The sequence below is a fragment of the Podarcis cretensis genome (genome assembly GCF_951804945.1).
Source record: "Podarcis cretensis genome assembly, chromosome: 10".
Lineage (NCBI taxonomy): Eukaryota > Metazoa > Chordata > Lepidosauria > Squamata > Lacertidae > Podarcis > Podarcis cretensis.
Window position 1 is genome coordinate 32,856,723 of NC_137179.1, and position 16,730 is coordinate 32,873,452.

Genomic DNA, 16,730 nt, shown 5'->3' on the forward strand with positions numbered 1-16,730 from the left:
CTATTCAGAAATTGATACAGGAATCTACTTTGACATGGCAAACTGTGGAGAAGGCTAGGGAGAAAGTTGTTGCAGTTGAACCTAAAGTAACACGGTGAGAGAGAGAGTCCCAGCCTTACAGTTGCAATTTGATGACCATAAGTCGATGCCTTCTACGACTGAATTTAAAGAAAATTAGATTTTGAGGATTAGAGCCCTACTGGAGAAGGAGAGTTTGATGGATTTCACCACGCAGGAATTTGCTGATTTTTGGGACTTGGACTTGGGTCAAGAAGAGATTAAAATTGTGAGGGCCTTCAGACTTGGAAGAGGAGGGAAAAAAGAGAAGAAGAAAAATAAGAGACTGTTGGAACTACCAGAAGAACCTAGAAGAACAACAGTCAATAGTGGAAATTTTGAAAGACGTCCGGAAATATCTTTTGGATTTTGGGTTTAACTACGGAGATTTGGTTGCCCTGTTGAGAAGGAACAAAATCATCTCTAGGTGGGAGTTTCCCCGAGATCTACTCTTCAGCCTCAAAGGAAGGAAAATAAAAATAAGATCAGTAGAAGACAAAGTAAAGTGCATGTATAAATACAAAGAAGACTTGCAGAAGGGACTTGGAAAAGAGTTAAGAGCATCGGACAGAAGATCACCAGGTTGATGAACTATATGGAATTGGCGGAAATGACTGACAGAATCTGAGACCAGGGAGAAGAGACGGTGGAAGAAGATTGGAAAAAGTTTAAAGACTATTTATAGAAATATTGTAAAATTGATGAATGTTGGAAAAATGTTAGAATGAAGTTATATGGCTTTAGTAGAAATGTTATAAGGAATTAAGTATAGATAGATTATTAGAGTATTAGGGAAAAATAAGGTTAGAATATGTCAAGATAAATATAGGACAGAAAACAGAGAAAGATGGAAAGGAATTGCTGAAACAATTAACAGAAGTGGAATACAAAAAGGGAGGTGTGAGGAGGTCGTTGAAACAAGTAAACGAAAGATATGACATTGAAATTGTATGATGTATGTTAAATTGTTTTTGTTTTGTTTTGTTTAGCTTATTGTGTTAGTGTTGTGTAATGTTTTTATATTGTATTGTATTGTCTTTTTTTGCCTTTTTTCTTTTTTCTTTCCTTTTTTGTAGTGTTTAAAAGTAATAAATATTATTTTAAAAAAACAAAAACAAAATGTCTCTCTTCTTTTCATTGCTCACTATGGTTCCTCCCAGCGTTTCCATGCTGGGCACAAAAGCCAAGCGCAGGCTTCGGAGGCTGCTTCCAGGCTGGTCTGGGAGCCGGCAAGGCACCAGATTTGGAACATTTCTATTTAGGCAAATAGGTTGCAGGATGAATGACACACATTTGCCCTCAGAAATCAGGCCAGTAATGGCAGGGGTGTCTTTCTGCATCAGACTCTGTTCAAGTAGACTGCAGAGGTTCTCCAGAATTAAAGCAGCTGGTGATCTGGACTGAGAAACGGGCATCCTGGAGGTTCTGCCATTTGTCCCGTAAAGATTCGTGCACCTCTCCCCACAGGCACCCCCGCCTCCCGCCCCCTCCATTGGGATTGGGGCGCAAGAATAAAAGGGGCAGAGTGAATGACTCCTGACCTACACATCAGGATAGGCAAAGCATCGTGGCAGATCTGTGTGAGGCAAGATAGCCGCCTGCCTCCAGCTCTTCATTTTAAAGACAGATCTCCCCCACCCTCTGCCGCCCGCAATCTTTTGTCAGAAAGCCTCTCGGCGGACGTGATTGAGAGCGCAAGGTCCTCTCCAAAAGGACCCCCTTTCTCTGCAGAGGGCCTTTGAAGTCCTCCCCCTCCCCTGGAGTGTGCATTTAACAAGCAGGGAGCGAGGACACAATGTCACACACATCCTTCCAGTGTCGTGCTCTCCTCCCCGCTCCCCCCCCCACCCCGATCCTTCCTCTGCCAGACGCACACGCGCTAACACAAAATGACGGCTTCCTCGGCAGCCGGAGCCAGCAAAGCATTCTCTCCCCCGAACTCGATGGGAGCGCAGGGCTCAGGGCAAGCCGCCCTGTGACCGATCCTATTTCCCTAAACCCCCCACCCCACCCAAAAATCCCCCCCCCCTTAAGACAAACGGCATAGAAAACGTCGCTAGAGAGACGAGGGAGGGAGGGGCGGCTCCAGCAAACCTCCCCCACCCCCACTCCCGATCGTGGGGCACTGCGTGGCGGCTGCATCCGCATTGCTATTGTGATGTCGTCAGTGGAAAAGATGGAGAGATTTCTTCTCGCCCACACGCACGCAGGCGCCTGGGCGAATGTGACCCCGAGGCCCGGCACCTCGCTCCCTTCCCGGGTGCCTGCGCCACATTTTGCCCCCGGGCTGCTTCGGATCAAAGGCCCCCGCGCCCGCCCCCGGGAAACTGCGAAAAAAGAGGGAGGAGGGGGCGCACGGTCGCCGCCGCCGCCGCCCCCTAAGAGACGCGCGAACCCAATAACCCATTTCTGTCACCTCTGCAACGCCGCAAGACAGACTGCTGCAGAGAGCAGCCAGGGCCTTTGCGAGCGGCCAAGCCGGAGGCTCGCGGCGGCCAGCCCACTAGGACGGCAGCTGCGCGCCTCTGAGAAATGGGCTGAAGCTGCTCGCCTGCCCCTCGCTTGCCATCGCTCCCCGCCTCCCTCCCCGCATGCACAGACCCAGACACCGCCGCCGCCGCCGAATGCACCGCACAGCCGAAGCGTCACTGGGTGGCTCGCACAGAACACACAGCCCCACGCCACACACACACACCCAGACACACACCCCCAGCCAGCCCAGCGCGTGTGGTCTGCAAGATCTGGCCTCTCCGGGCCAATGGGAACTTTCAAGAAGAAGAACGCAGACATGGAGCCAAAGCTACTGTACCTGCTTTCAGGCATCATTCTCGGCTCTTTTTTTTCCTCCTGCTGCTTCTCCCCACCCCCTTCCGATTTATCTCAGCTACTGGTTTTATAACGGGGAGGGGGAGAGGGATGGGAAGAGGTGGGGGCTTTCATTCCCCCCCTCCCCTCTTCTTCAAGCCCCGTCTGCACCTTCTGTTTGAGCCTGCAAGTGAAGTCACAAGGCTGACTCTGTGACATCACATGGAGTCTACAAACACTGGATTGTGACTTCACTGCAGGATGGAGCGCGGAGGATTAAAAAAAAATAAAAAGGGGGAGGGGAGGGGGGAAAAGGCTCTTATTCAAACACATATCTGCAAGAGTAACAAAGGGATCACAGTGAGGACTACCAGAGGAAATACCATATACATATACTGTATATACAAACACATACATACATACATACATACACACACAAATAAATAAATAAATAAATAAATAAATACACACACTATTTTGTGTCTAATAAAATAATAATTCAAGATGGATTGAGAAAATAATGGGGAAGAAGCAGCCCCTCTCCCCTGCCATAAGTAAGTAAAATATTATTTTCTGCGCACAAGCACTTCCCCTTCAAAGAGTGTGGACACAACCATCCCAAGATCAGTTTGGTGGTCAAGATCAAGTGTGCATTGTGGATAGGAAGAACTGAGGACAGGGAAGCTTGGGGCGGGTTGGAAGAAATAAAAACAACAGAACATGCTTAGCAGTTTAGAATCAGTTGCACTGGCAGAGCTCAGAAGAGGTAACCTGAATAGATTACATGAAGGTCAAAGGTGCAATAAAGTCAATCTGCTTATTTCACTTGAAGGACCCACAGACAGAAGTTCACAACCACACACTGGAACTCCTGCCTATCTCTCGCTGTGAGAGGGCCTAGGACTAGAAAGGCCACGAGGGGCACTTGTCCTCATGTCTACCTAACTCAACAGGAGGCAGAGGGGCTGAGCCAAGGATAGAAAAGAGCAAGCAGCTTTAGTATACTACACTATTTACTACTAAGTGACATTCTCGCTTTGGCCAGCAACCAAGTGGGCAATGATATTAGCAGGAAAACAGAGGCAGGAACATCTTCCAGGGATGTTTAATGATTCTGTACAGAAAAGGGTTATAACCACCCAGACTAGGGGGCAGGGTATGTTTAGGAAGAATAATTAGCATCTTTTGAATTTTTAGGACAAAAAAGAGGAGTGTTACAGTTATCCTTTTCAAGGCAAGAGTCAGATCTGCAGACTCAGTGCTTGTTCAAGAGTAGTCTAAACTAGGTTCCTCCTCTCTCCTTTTCAGACATTAAACCAGCATCAAAACCAAACTTCTAATAATTAAGAGGCCACCAGGGATACTTATTTATTTCATGAAAGAAGAATGTAGGGAGGAAAACAACAAGACTAACAAATAAGGACAAGGAAGTGGCAAAGGGTGGGGGGGACAGAAAACAACAACACCCTAACAAAACAACTGTAACAAGTGTAAACAAGAAGCCCAAACAGGACATTTTTCCTGCAGAGAAAAATATCAAACCGATCAGAGGCAGAACACATCTGGAGAGCCAATGATAGGATGGTTTCTCCTCCTTGCTTGCACACCACAAAAGCAGCCCCTTACCCCCACAGATATTTCCACACAGAAGGCAGTGAGTGGAGCTTGGATAGAGCCATGAGGCAGAGATGGATGCAGGCAGAAGAAAAAGACTGGGGTGGATCTGCAGCTTCTCCCTGCAACTGTCTCTGGAAGCAGCAGTGGGGTGGTGTCACTCTGTACTCTGCCCTCCTTGCCACAATCCCTGTGTGCCTGCCTATGTATATGCAGTACAGTGGTACCTCGGGTTAAGTACTTATAATACGTTCCGGAGGTCCGTTCTTAACCTGAAACTGTTCTTACCCTGAAGCACCAATTTAGCTAATGGGGCCTCCTGCTGCTTCCACGCCGCCGGAGCACGATTTCTGCTCTCATCCTGAAGCAAAGTTCTTAACCTGAGGTACTATTTCTGGGTTAGCGGAGTCTGTAACCTGAAGCGTATGTAACCTGAAGCGTATGTAACCGCTGTAGTATAAGGTACATTTGGCAGCAAGGAATAACTAATGTCACAGTTACCAGACTGCTGGCTTTCACTCATAAAAAGAGAGGGGGGAGGAGTAAATTTCTGTCTTTAAAATAATATTAAGAAGTGGCCTATTAAAACAAAACAAAGCTGTTGGTTCAGTATTACAGCTGCTCAGAAACTACCTTTTATTCTTACCTCTATACCAAGAAATTCCCCGGGCCACAGATACATGCAGAGTGCCTGCTAACATCTCAAGATGTTGCATATATAAAAGCTTGGCTACTCCAAAAGACACTGGCTATATTAAACAGAAATCTATAAATAATATATATATTGGTCAATAACCAGTAGAGAACAGAAATCTCATTTCATGTGGCAACCCTGGCACCACCCACTGGTGAAATGGAAAGAGTGTGTCACAAGAAAAAACACAGGCACAGGAGGTACTATTTTTATTTTGTAGTATTATTGCAGAGTTAAAGTGAAGGATAATATTCAACATTACATAAGTCATTTACAGCGGGCCATTTTCAACTAACTCATTGCCCTGGAACAAGCCAGCACAAGGATTCCTACTAGCACAATGGGATTTACCCCTTCTCTTCCTCCCTTGTGCACCCCACACCCTCCCCAAATCTGCTCTGGTGGGTCAGGAGAACCCCCAGAACAGCATGTGGGAGAGGAGAAGAAAGATTGTTCCGCTGGATGAGCAGGAATGTTTCAACTGACAGAATGATCCCTTTAGCCCACGTTGAAGACAACCCCATATCTGTTAATTTTCTCCAAAATCTTGTCGTTTTTACTGTCTCTTTATCAGATTATGTTGAATATCATTTGAGGTTGGTTTGCATGTTTTAAGGTGCATGTTTTCTTTGGGATGCCACTGTGGCATTCAAGCCCCTCCAAAGACTTGAAGAAACCAAACCCACCTCTCACCTAAGTACATTTTTACAGTGGCACTAGAAAGATTGAATCTGTGGATACAAATGCTATACACAACTCAGGAAAGTACTATTTGAATTTTAGTCCTTAGAAATGTAGCTATTTCATTATGGTCATTATACGGTAACTCATTTTCCATTGTAAGCAATTTGTATTTTCTCTTTCACGTGAACTGCCCAGAGAACTTGGCTGGACGGATGGTAGACAAATGCAATAAATAAATAATGTCAGAAATGTGTATTACTGTTCTGTGACCACAATTTATGTTCTATGGAAGAACATGGCACCCAAAATCTTCTCTCAGTAGCAGGTACTAGAGATCATTTTCTTTCTTTCTCCTAAGTGTCCCTCCCCCCCCCCCCCCCGTTTTGTCTCATTTTTATGTAATAAAGTAAGTTTGTAGTATATGCACATGTTGGGATGCAGGGAGGTGAATCTTATTCTGAAGAGAAACATTGCAGACCTGCAACTGTTGTTCTTCTGGTGCTCATCTTTATATTCATTCATATGGTACAGAAGCTAAATGTGAGATTTCAGAGAGATCACAGATGAAATAGAACTATATTTTCCTGAAGAACTCAGTTCTTTTAAAAGAAGATCCCCCCCCCAACTTTATAGTTCAAGATACAATTGAAAGCCTGTGAGCAATAACTGCCAACTAGCCAGAAAGGTAGCCAAAAAAGCTGTTTGTTTGTTTGTTTGTTTGAGGTATATGTAGTCCAGTTTTCATCTAAATGTCCCAAGGCAACATACGGTTTCTAGTGGATGGGAGTGGGGCTTCACTTTACAAATCAGTTAAGCCAAAATGCAAGGTAAAAGTAAAGGGACCCCTGACTATTAGGTGCAGTTGTGACCGACTCTGGGGTTGTGGCGCTCATCTCGCTTTATTGGCCAAGGGAGCAAGGCGTACAGCTTCTGGGTCATGTGGCCAGCATGACTAAGCCGCTTCTGGCGAACCAGAGCAGCACATGGAAACATTGTTTACCTTCCCGCCGGAGCAGTACCTATTTATCTACTTGCACTTTGACGTGCTTTCGAACTGCTAGGTTGGCAGGAGCAGGGACCGAGCAACAGGAGCTCACCCTGTCGCGGGGATTCGAACCGCCGACCTTCTGATCAGCAAGTCCTAGGCTCTGTGGTTTAACCCACAGCGCCACCCGCGTCCCAAGCCAAAATGCAAAGGTTTAAGCTTATTTAGTCTCAATGAAAACACTAGGAGGGTCTGGCAATCGTGAAGGGAGTAAAGAAATTCCATGATTTCTTGTACGGGCGGCCCTTCACCGTGGTGACTGACCACAAGCCGTTGCTTGGCTTGTTTGCCCCTGAAAAGCAGACCCCCCAAGTGCTGTCTCCTCGCGTCCTCAGGTGGTCAATTTTCCTTGCCAGCTACCAGTATGCACTGATTCACCGCCCGGGGAAGGCGATGGGCCATGCGGACGCCCTCAGCAGGCTACCACTACCGGAAACAGGCCCCAACCCAGCACCTGCACAAGAGGTTATGAGCCTGGAGCTGCTTCCCGACCGCCCCATTCAAGCACAAGAAGTTGCACACCATTCCAAGAAAGATAGGGTCATCTCCCGGGTCCTGGACTGGGTGTGGAGGGGATGGCCCAGCAGCAGCCCCGGGCCAGAATTCGCCGGCTACACAACCCGCAAACATGAACTGTCGGCCCACAAGGGGTGCCTGTTATGGGGAAGCAGGGTCGTTGTTCCCCAGCCCCTCCGAAAAAGGGTCCTCACAGCCCTACACGAGACACACCCAGGGGTAGTAAGAATGAAGGCCCTTGCCAGGAGTTATGTGTGGTGGCCGGGGATCGACGGAGAGATAGAGGCCTGGGTCAAACACTGCCAAGAATCCCGCCCAGATCCCCCAAGGGCCCCAGTCCAGTCCTGGGAGTCCGCCCGAGCACCATGGTCACGCCTGCATGTGGACTTCGCTGGCCCCTTTCAGGGGAAAACATTCTTCATAGTGGTGGACTCCTACACCAAATGGCTGGAAGTCGCACTGGTACCATCCACCTCTACATCCGCAGCCATCCGGGTACTACGCAGGCTGTTTGCAACCCACGGGCTCCCTGACACTCTCGTCTCAGACAACGGGACTGCATTTACGTCAGGAGAATTCCAAACCTTCACAGCGCAGAACGCCATCCGCCACATCCGTTCGGCGCCATTCCACCCTGCCACCAATGGCCAAGCAGAACGCATGGTGCGGACCACCAAGGACACCCTTCGCCGCATGACGCAAGGGGATTGGGAGTACCGCCTTGCCACATTCCTTCTAGCACAGCACAGCACCCCCAGCTCAACGACTGGCCGGAGCCCCGCTGAACTACTAATGGGTCGGCGCCTTGCAATCAGATTGGACCGCCTTCACCCCGATAGAGCTCAGGATGAGGCAGTGGTGGGGGAAGGCAAGAACCCCCGGACCTTTGAGGCTCAGGACCCAGTGTACGCAAAGAATTTTGGGGCAGGCCCAGCATGGGTACCCGCCACAGTCACCAGGGTCACTGGCCCCGTGTCGTATGAGGTGCTAACGGATGGGGGGCAATGCTGGCGCCGCCACTGTGACCAGATACGGCGACGATTCCCAGGAGAAAACCAGGAGGAGGAAAGGGCAGAGGAGTCCCAAGGGAACAGAGGGGCAGTGAAGCCCATAGAGCACGAGGGGCCAGCAGGAGAGGCAGAATCAGTAAATACAGAGAGGACCCATGAGGCCGAAAGGACACCGGAACCAGAACCACGACTGAGCGAGCCGGTTGCGCCAGACCAAACAGCCCCATCACAGCCAGCATCCTTGGAACACGAGCCACAACCTGAACCCCGGACCAGGGAACACCCCAGGCCGCAACGCACACGTAGGCCGCCGGCGTACCTCGAGGACTATGAATGCGACCTCCCGGGCAGGACTGGAACTTAAGAGGGGAGGGGTGTTATGTACTGAGTTGAATAGGATCCAAACTGCAACAGTCTGATTGGTCCTAGAACAATAGGATCCAAAAGGCAGCAGTCTGATTGGTCCTAGAACAATAGGATTCAGAATGCAGCAGTCTGATTGGTCCTAGAACAATGCAGCAGTATGATTGGTTGGCAGGAACTACCCAATCATGCTCCAGATAGAAGTGAATCCACAACCTGATTGGCTTACAGTAGAATTCCGGAATTCGCCAATCATGTGCAGCCCATTGTGTAAATAATGTATATAAAGCAGATACTTTGAGGGGACATTCATTCATTCCTCCTCACCACTATGAGCTGAATAAAGAGCATGAAATCACTTTGCGACTCTGAGTATATTTCAGTTTGTGAACAGATCTGGCAACCTCCTTTACATCCTAAGAACCTTTCAGGCCTGATACATATGCACAGTACAATTAAAGCAAGGGTGGAAAATCTGTAGGTCTCTCCAGATGTTGCAGGGTGCCACCATCCCTGACCACTGGTCATGCTGGCTAGGACTGAGATTGAGTTCAACAACCCCTGGAGTACCACAGGTAGCTAGCTCATCACGGAATTAAAGGCTGCTTACTAGTACAAATCAAAAATCCAAACCAAGAGAATGATTTTTTTGAGGTCAGTTTCAATGGCCCATTCCCTATGGTAGAAACACATGTGACTATTTTAAGATGGTCTTCTTTTCAATTTTCAATTCTGCATCATATGTTCAACTTGGCTTTCCCTCTGGCAACTATTGCCAAGATGAGAGAGACAATTTTTAAAAATTACTTCTGCATATCAGGAAGACCTTTTCCAGAAGACCCTAAGCATGCTCTCTGAGATTCTACCGTGCATTTTTCTGTTTAGGGATATTTGTACACTGTTAATTCCCTGGCAGGTGGTAGCAAACATTTGTTATGCTTTCCTAACACTTTCCCCAGATGCTTTTCTGGAACAAATCATAGGGAAATGTATTAGTTACTGCAGTAAAGGGATGCGTTAGTTTTTGATGTGATTGGGTCCTCATATGGGGCCTTTGTTGCCTCAGTTTCACATGTGGAGCAATTGGTGTCAAATATTATATTCCCCACAAGAAAAAACAAAAAGTTACCATGTCAGAGGTCCTGTTCACACATGCATGTTCATAGCTTCACACCTGCAATATCAAATGATAGATTAGTCATACATGTGAAAGAGGCATCACAGTTTATTTTTTATATATATAAAAAAACAGACAGAGATTTCTTATCACTTCCTAATGGAGGTAATTCACACATTCAGGTAAAAGCCATCAAGTGTGAGTAATGAACTGATGAGATATAAAAGAGATTTACAAGCCCACCATTGAGGGCCAACTCATTGTCCCATTGAAATGGTATTGTTATCTCATGTAATGGTGTCTCATCTTATTTCACATAGGAGGGGAGACATTTGTTGGAATAATACCCAATTCAAACTTGTGCTCTTGGATTCATTAGACCTTAGAACAACCACATTTTTAAACACTGTTAGTTATCAGGTGTGTGGGGGGGATTAAACTATTGCACACAAATAGTTCCTCATGCAAAATTGAAAAGGTACAGCTCTCCTGCCCTAAGACTATATTGTGTTAAAAATGAATCTAAGAATCAGCCTTGAGTGACATCCTAGAAAAAGATGGATAGTGCAGATTCCTCCTGAAATGCTGAATATTGGGGGGGCAAAGAGAAATACCTTAGTGTTGACTTCATTTAGTGCCTACTACGTACTTTACATTTAGTGACCAGGGAGAAAGGGCTGTGGGGTTAGTATGTATTATCTCCCGTTGCAGTAAATACAGGCCCAACAGGTACTTTGCCCTGTAAAGTTTTCTTTTTATTTAGACTGGCTAAGAAAAATGTGTGGGATAACAGCTTCATATAACTAAAGTGCTTAAGTCTAATAAATGCATGAAGGGGTTAAGACCATAGAGTTAGCTGTACTGCCAGGTGTAGTTCACCTTGGGAGGGACTAAGTAATCAGCCCTATTGTTCTCTCCTAGCCTCCCTGAGAAGCTCAGCATGTGAAGAGGTTTGAGCTGGTACCTGTAGCTCAGTTTGCATGGCTCTCACAAGCCACGCTTGAGTTCATATACCAGTAATTTAGGAATTTTCACCATTTTGTAACTAAGTTTTACTTCCTGTGTTCTGAAGCACATGAATCTGACCATTGGAGAGTTTGCAAGCAAACCATTTTTAACATACCAAACATATGGTCTTTTTTCTATGCTGGGGGGAAGTAGGAAACTCTGGAAAGGCACATTTTGAGAGGATATTTTGGAACTAGCTTTAAAGGGCACATTTTAAAGTTTTACAGATTATATTTTCATGTTTAATTTTGCTGCATATTTTGTGATTTTATATCTAAGTGGGTCATCTGCATCTAGAGAATGCTATAATCTAACCAGATTAAGATTGGTTGAAGGCTTGGTGCGATACTAATTTATGAAGGGGCAGAAAAAGGTGGCTCCTCATAGTACTAAGATGTAGCACTAGGGTAAATGGAAACAAAATCTGACATCTACAAGCATCAAGTCCCACTTTGCCACCATTTTATATGTCCTTAGATATCTTCACAACAGCCATGTGAGGTAGGCTAGGCTGAGAATTGTTGACTAGCCCAAGCGAGTAAGCAAAGACAATAAGAAGTGAAAGTGAGTTAGAATGTGAAACTGCACATGCTCAGAGTATTTTCATTTTTGTTTATGAAGGTTAGCAAAATGCTTTCTGTTTTCATTTTGCTGCGAGTTGTGAAACACTACAGGCTCAAAGTATTTTTTTGTAGTCAACAGAAGCTTATGCCATAATAAATTTGTTAGTCTTTCAGATGCCACATAAGTTCATTTTTGGTATTTTACTTCATGCATTCCATTTTTGGGAGAATGGGGCTTTATTGTTGAGAACTGCACCAGGACTCCCAACTGTCTAAATTTGGCTTTGGCTATCCAACTAGGGACAGACAACTGATACAGTTGCCATGTAATCAACAGTGGACTGATTACATTTTTGTGGGGGTTTTGGCTTGTTTATTCAACTGATAAGTTACTGTAAAATAATTGATAGTATTAATGTATGTTTAAATCTATAAAATAAACACTGTTCACATTGATCTGGGCATGTTTAGCCTGGAGAAGAGGAGGTTAAGGGGTGATATGATAGCCATGTTCAAATATATAAAAGGATGTCACATAGAGGAGGGAGAAAGGTTGTTTTCTGCTGCTCCAGAGAAGCGGACACGGAGCAATGGTTCCAAACTACAAGAAAAAAGATTCCACCTAAACATTAGGAAGAACTTCCTGACAGTAAGAGCTGTTCGACAGTGGAATTTGCTGCCAAGGAGTGTGGTGGAGTCTCCTTCTTTGGAGGTCTTTAAGCAGAGGCTTGACAACCATATGTCAGGAGTGCTCTGATGGTGTTTCCTGCTTGGCAGGGGGTTGGACTCGATGGCCCTTGTGGTCTCTTCCAGCTCTATGATTCTATGATTCTATGATCTAGCTCAGGAGCAATTGCCAATCTAGCCTTCCTCATCCGTGGCTGAGAGCTATGAGTATTACATTAGCTCATATGCATCATCACATTATGGAAAATGGAAAATTATCACAAAATGATGAAAGAACCCCTACCTGCACAATTCTCTCCCATCCCCCATCTTGCTGTAGATCTCTTGCAGCAATTGTTACCTGGGAAGAGGGAAGACACATGTCCTCATACAGTTTCCATGTTCAAGGAAACGAGGCAGGGGAGGGAATGGGCCAAAGAGTGCATGCAGATGGGAGCAATCTCTGCCATAATACAACAACACCGATGTGACAGGGCATCGAGTTGTGCAACAACCTGATGTGACAGTAGACCATGAAATACACAAGAAGCACACTGACAGTTGTGAAGATGAAGATGTGATAATGTTATCTGAAAAGGACACAGGTTACCTGTCATTTCAATAATATTAATAATTAGCAAGTAAACAAAGATGTTCTTGTAAAACTTCCATTTTCTTAATGCTGCATTATAACTCTAGGGGGGAAATTGTCGATTGCAAACCTCTTCTGCAAAAACTGCAACTTGATATCACAACATACAAGTGTTATAAGAAAAAATAAAACTGCAGATCACCCTTGGACTTGCTTATGCTGTATATAAATTGAACATAAAATTGTGGTCACGTCTTAAGGTTCTGCTTGAAGCAATGTGACTCATGTGATTTCTGCACTCCGGGAGTCACACTAACCCAGAACAAAACTGAGCAGTACACAGATACGAGAAACTACAGCAGCCAGTGTAAAAGCTCTTTAACTAGAAGGGGAAGAACCCAACAAAACATCAAAATCAGGGTTGAATGCTATTTTTTTGGCTTCTCTAATAGGACACGTGTGTGTGTGTGTAGAATATATATATAAATATATATAAGGCTTTTTTTCAGCCAGAATGCTCTGGAACTCAGTTCTGGCACCTCTCAGGTGGACACCATTGCCATTCTAAGAGAACAAGAGATGTTTTCATGCTGAGTTTCAGCACCTCTTTTTCTAGAAAAATAGCACTGCGCAGAGAATAAACAATCAGTCCCCCAGGCTTCTCAGTGCTCACTGCCCAAGAGTCTTAGTGCACATCCTACTGTCTCTAAATAATTCTGAATTGATGCTTGAAAGAGATTTCTAAACAGCCATCTGAGTGAGCAGTCCCAATTTCCTTTCTTTCAGGCTGCATGCCAATATTTCATGAGCCCCATCATTTCTTCTCATTTAGTGTCACACTTTACACCCCATTTTGCAATTAGCACACTGTTTAACATAGCACTGGTGTTATTTACTATATATTTTGGAAAACTGTCTATTTGATATGCATTTGGACACCTTTTAAGATCTTGTAACCAAATTATGAGAATTATGATTATGAGGACTTCCAGGTGAATATGGCAATGCTTGTCCTTGAGCTAAGCAGTCTGCTTTAATTTGTTTTTAATTTGTTATGAATTGTTTCAAAGTTTTAAAGTCAATTGGCTAAGCTGTTAATGTTAATTGCTACATACAGGCAATGAGCATATTTGTTTTACTTCTATGTGGACTTAAAAGCCATATATTTTAATTGGAAGACAGGCACTGGGAGAGCAGCTGTGTTGGCTCTGCATTTTTAACTGATAAGAAAGGCTTAGAAGACCATCTCAACCAAAGGATACTCTGCAGTTTTAACATGGTTATTACATGAGCACAGACCCACATTGCTTCAGACGAAGTGTACAGAACTCCATTGCCAAATTTACTCCAGAAATGTATGCTGGACTATTGTGACTCAGCAAGGGAGGCAGAGGTAACTGGAAATAAATTGTGTCAAGATGTAATTAATATGTATTACTTGGGCAGCTACGTGGCAAGTGTGCAAGTAATGGGGCTCATGATGCCTTATCCCAATTAGGATGTTTTGCTACAAATTCCTTTAATGAAAGCCTAGCTAACTGGTCAACCAATCCAGACTTGCTAGGAGCTGATATATATATGTTCCCAGGCAACCTCAGCTTCCTCCACATAATGAAACCTCAACTATGCGTAATAACAATATTGGCATAATACTCGGCCACAACAGAGACTGAACCTCCCTCACTGTGGGAACTTTTACACAACCCATGTCTTCTGTCTAAACAAACAGTAGATGGAATCTTTAGAAGAACTGATGCATCAGAAAAAGTTTAAATACCATCACTGGTGCACTGGTTGGGTTTGTGGAGACATGAATTCTGAATGTAGCCCATCCAGATAAGCCCTACCTGCAAATAAACTTTTGTATAATCTTCTTTCAAATGTTGTAACCCCACCTAGGTCCTTCAGCAGTCTCTTTTGCTCCCTTCTCCAAATCTTTATTCTCTTCTGTTTTGCTTAACTCATTTGCCTTTGCAGCTGGACCATAAAGAAGGCTGGTTGCCGAAGAAATGATGCTTTTGAATTATGGTGCTGGAGGAAACTCTTGAGAGTCCCATGGACTGCAAGAAGATCAAACGTATCAATTCTTAAGGAAATCAGCCCTGAGTGCTCACTGGAAGGACAGATCGTGAAGCTGAGGCTCCAATACTTTGGCCACCTCATGAGAAGAGAAGACTCCCTGGAAAAGACCCTGATGTTGGAAAAGATGGAGGGCACAAGGAGAAGGGGACGACAGAGGACGAGATGGCTGGATGGTGTTCTCGAAGCTACCAGCATGAGTTTGACCAAACTGCGGGAGGCAGTGGAAGACAGGAGTGTCTGGCGTGCTCTGGTCCATGGGGTCACGAAGAGTCAGACACGACTAAACTACTAAACAACAACAAAAACAACACCCATCTTGGCCCTATTTCTCATTAGAGTGGTGCCAGCTTCCTGTTTATCCTGTCCCAACAGTCCAGTTCCATCCTGGATAAAACTGAGCCCTTCCCTTTTGTACAGGCCAGACTTCTCCCCAAATGCTCCCCAGTTGCCCTCTTCCCGACACCATGTATTGCAACTCCACAGCTGTGCCTTTTTCGCTGACTCTCCACATGGAAACGGTAGCATTTCAGATACTTCCTTTGAAGTTGGATCATCTGATGTCATATGGCTTCAGCTGATTGACAGACTGCACCCACCCATCAGATGTGGCCCACAGAGAGCAGGCCAGCTTTGGACCTGGCCCACTGGCCAGGCCCAGTTTGCCACCCCTGCATTAGACCTCTCAAATGTATGGTGCAGTGTATTTCCCTACATAAAGTACTGGATCTGGCTGCCCCTGTATCTAAACCATGTGATTTATCTCACATCACATTTCAAATGTATGCATGTTTTCCTGTTTGACACTTGCTTATCACCTGGATAACCTACTGTCCAAATTCTTCCTCACTTTTAGGGTTGAATATTGTATAACCCACCACAGCACATGCATCATTTATATTATCTTTGGCCGTGATTATCTACAGCAGAGTGTAAGAAGTCTAATGAGTATCCGCCATCCCATAGGTATGGAGCAGACTTAAAAAACGTTGGGCCTAGGGGTATTGTGAAGAAATTCCTGGAGAACAGCCAAACTTAAAACAGATGTGGATCAAAGCTGGAGACAAGGATCAGCAGAAATGTTTTCTTGTTCAAGGGCAGATGCTATCTTTCAAACAGGTTGTTAATAAAATGAAATATCATTCTTTGATATATATTCCCAATTTCTTCAGCTTTGTGTTTGTTTTAAAATGGGTCAATCCAATGAAAACCTAATTTGAGAAGTTCAGCTTCAGTTGGACTATACCCTGAGCATTCAGGTTTGAAAGGGAAAGGAATAATGTGCCTTAAAAGTGTAAACATGCACACAAACACACAATAGTTGCACTGGAAAGTAGTGGGTTACATTATTTAACTAATGGTAAAACTTTTTTTAAATAAAAAGAACACATTCCATGTTTAGAATCATGTTTGGAATACACATCTTATGTATCAGTGTGCAGCATGGGACTACATATTCTTGTTGTCATATGTAGAGAATTTAGAGCATACAAGTTTGAATTGGTGATGGGAATTCTGTTGAAAGGGCACTTTGCACACACAACAATCCACCAGGGCTAAAGGGCTACATAGGAAGTGCATATGGCCAGCACTGATCTTCCAGGAATCCTTAAGAGTCCAGCTCAGGATTCTAGAAACAAGCAGCTCACTGGGAAGCTCAACTCAACTTCTGCAGCTGGAGCCACAAAGACATGGTACAAAGCAAAAGATGGACATTGCTGGAGATTCCCGCAACAGTTCGCCATTTCAACTCCTTCCCTCCCATTTTCCATTGAATTGTTCTCCATTGAGCAACCAGGCAATTCCCAGTGATGCCTGCTCTGAACTTGCTGTTGTAGCCTCCATTCCTCCTTATGATTGAACCTCCTTGGATGTTTTTAAGCAGATGTTGGATGGTCATCTGTCATGTATGATCTA

At 44.8% G+C, this 16,730-nt stretch overlaps 1 protein-coding gene and 1 long non-coding RNA gene across 8 annotated transcripts in view; one reads left to right on the forward strand and one right to left on the reverse strand.

Moving 5' to 3' along the window:
* The window catches only part of TCF20 (transcription factor 20), a 196,930-nt gene that overhangs the window by 92,846 nt on the left and 87,354 nt on the right, over positions 1-16,730 (reverse strand). For 6 of the 7 annotated variants that reach the window (XM_079993911.1, XM_079993909.1, XM_079993913.1 and 3 more), the window contains 2 exons: positions 12,447-12,503; positions 9,918-9,962 (listed from right to left, as the gene is read on the reverse strand). The gene's annotated coding sequence lies outside the window, so the exon portion shown is untranslated. Of the gene's footprint in view, positions 1-2,866; positions 3,077-9,917; positions 9,963-12,446; positions 12,504-16,730 lie in introns of those variants that run through there. The other variant, XM_079993916.1, reaches the window with a different exon arrangement.
* Positions 3,313-15,969, forward strand: LOC307225802. Its single transcript, XR_013843164.1, has 3 exons — positions 3,313-3,416; positions 4,171-4,250; positions 15,670-15,969. It is a non-coding gene; the product is annotated as an uncharacterized lncRNA (long non-coding RNA).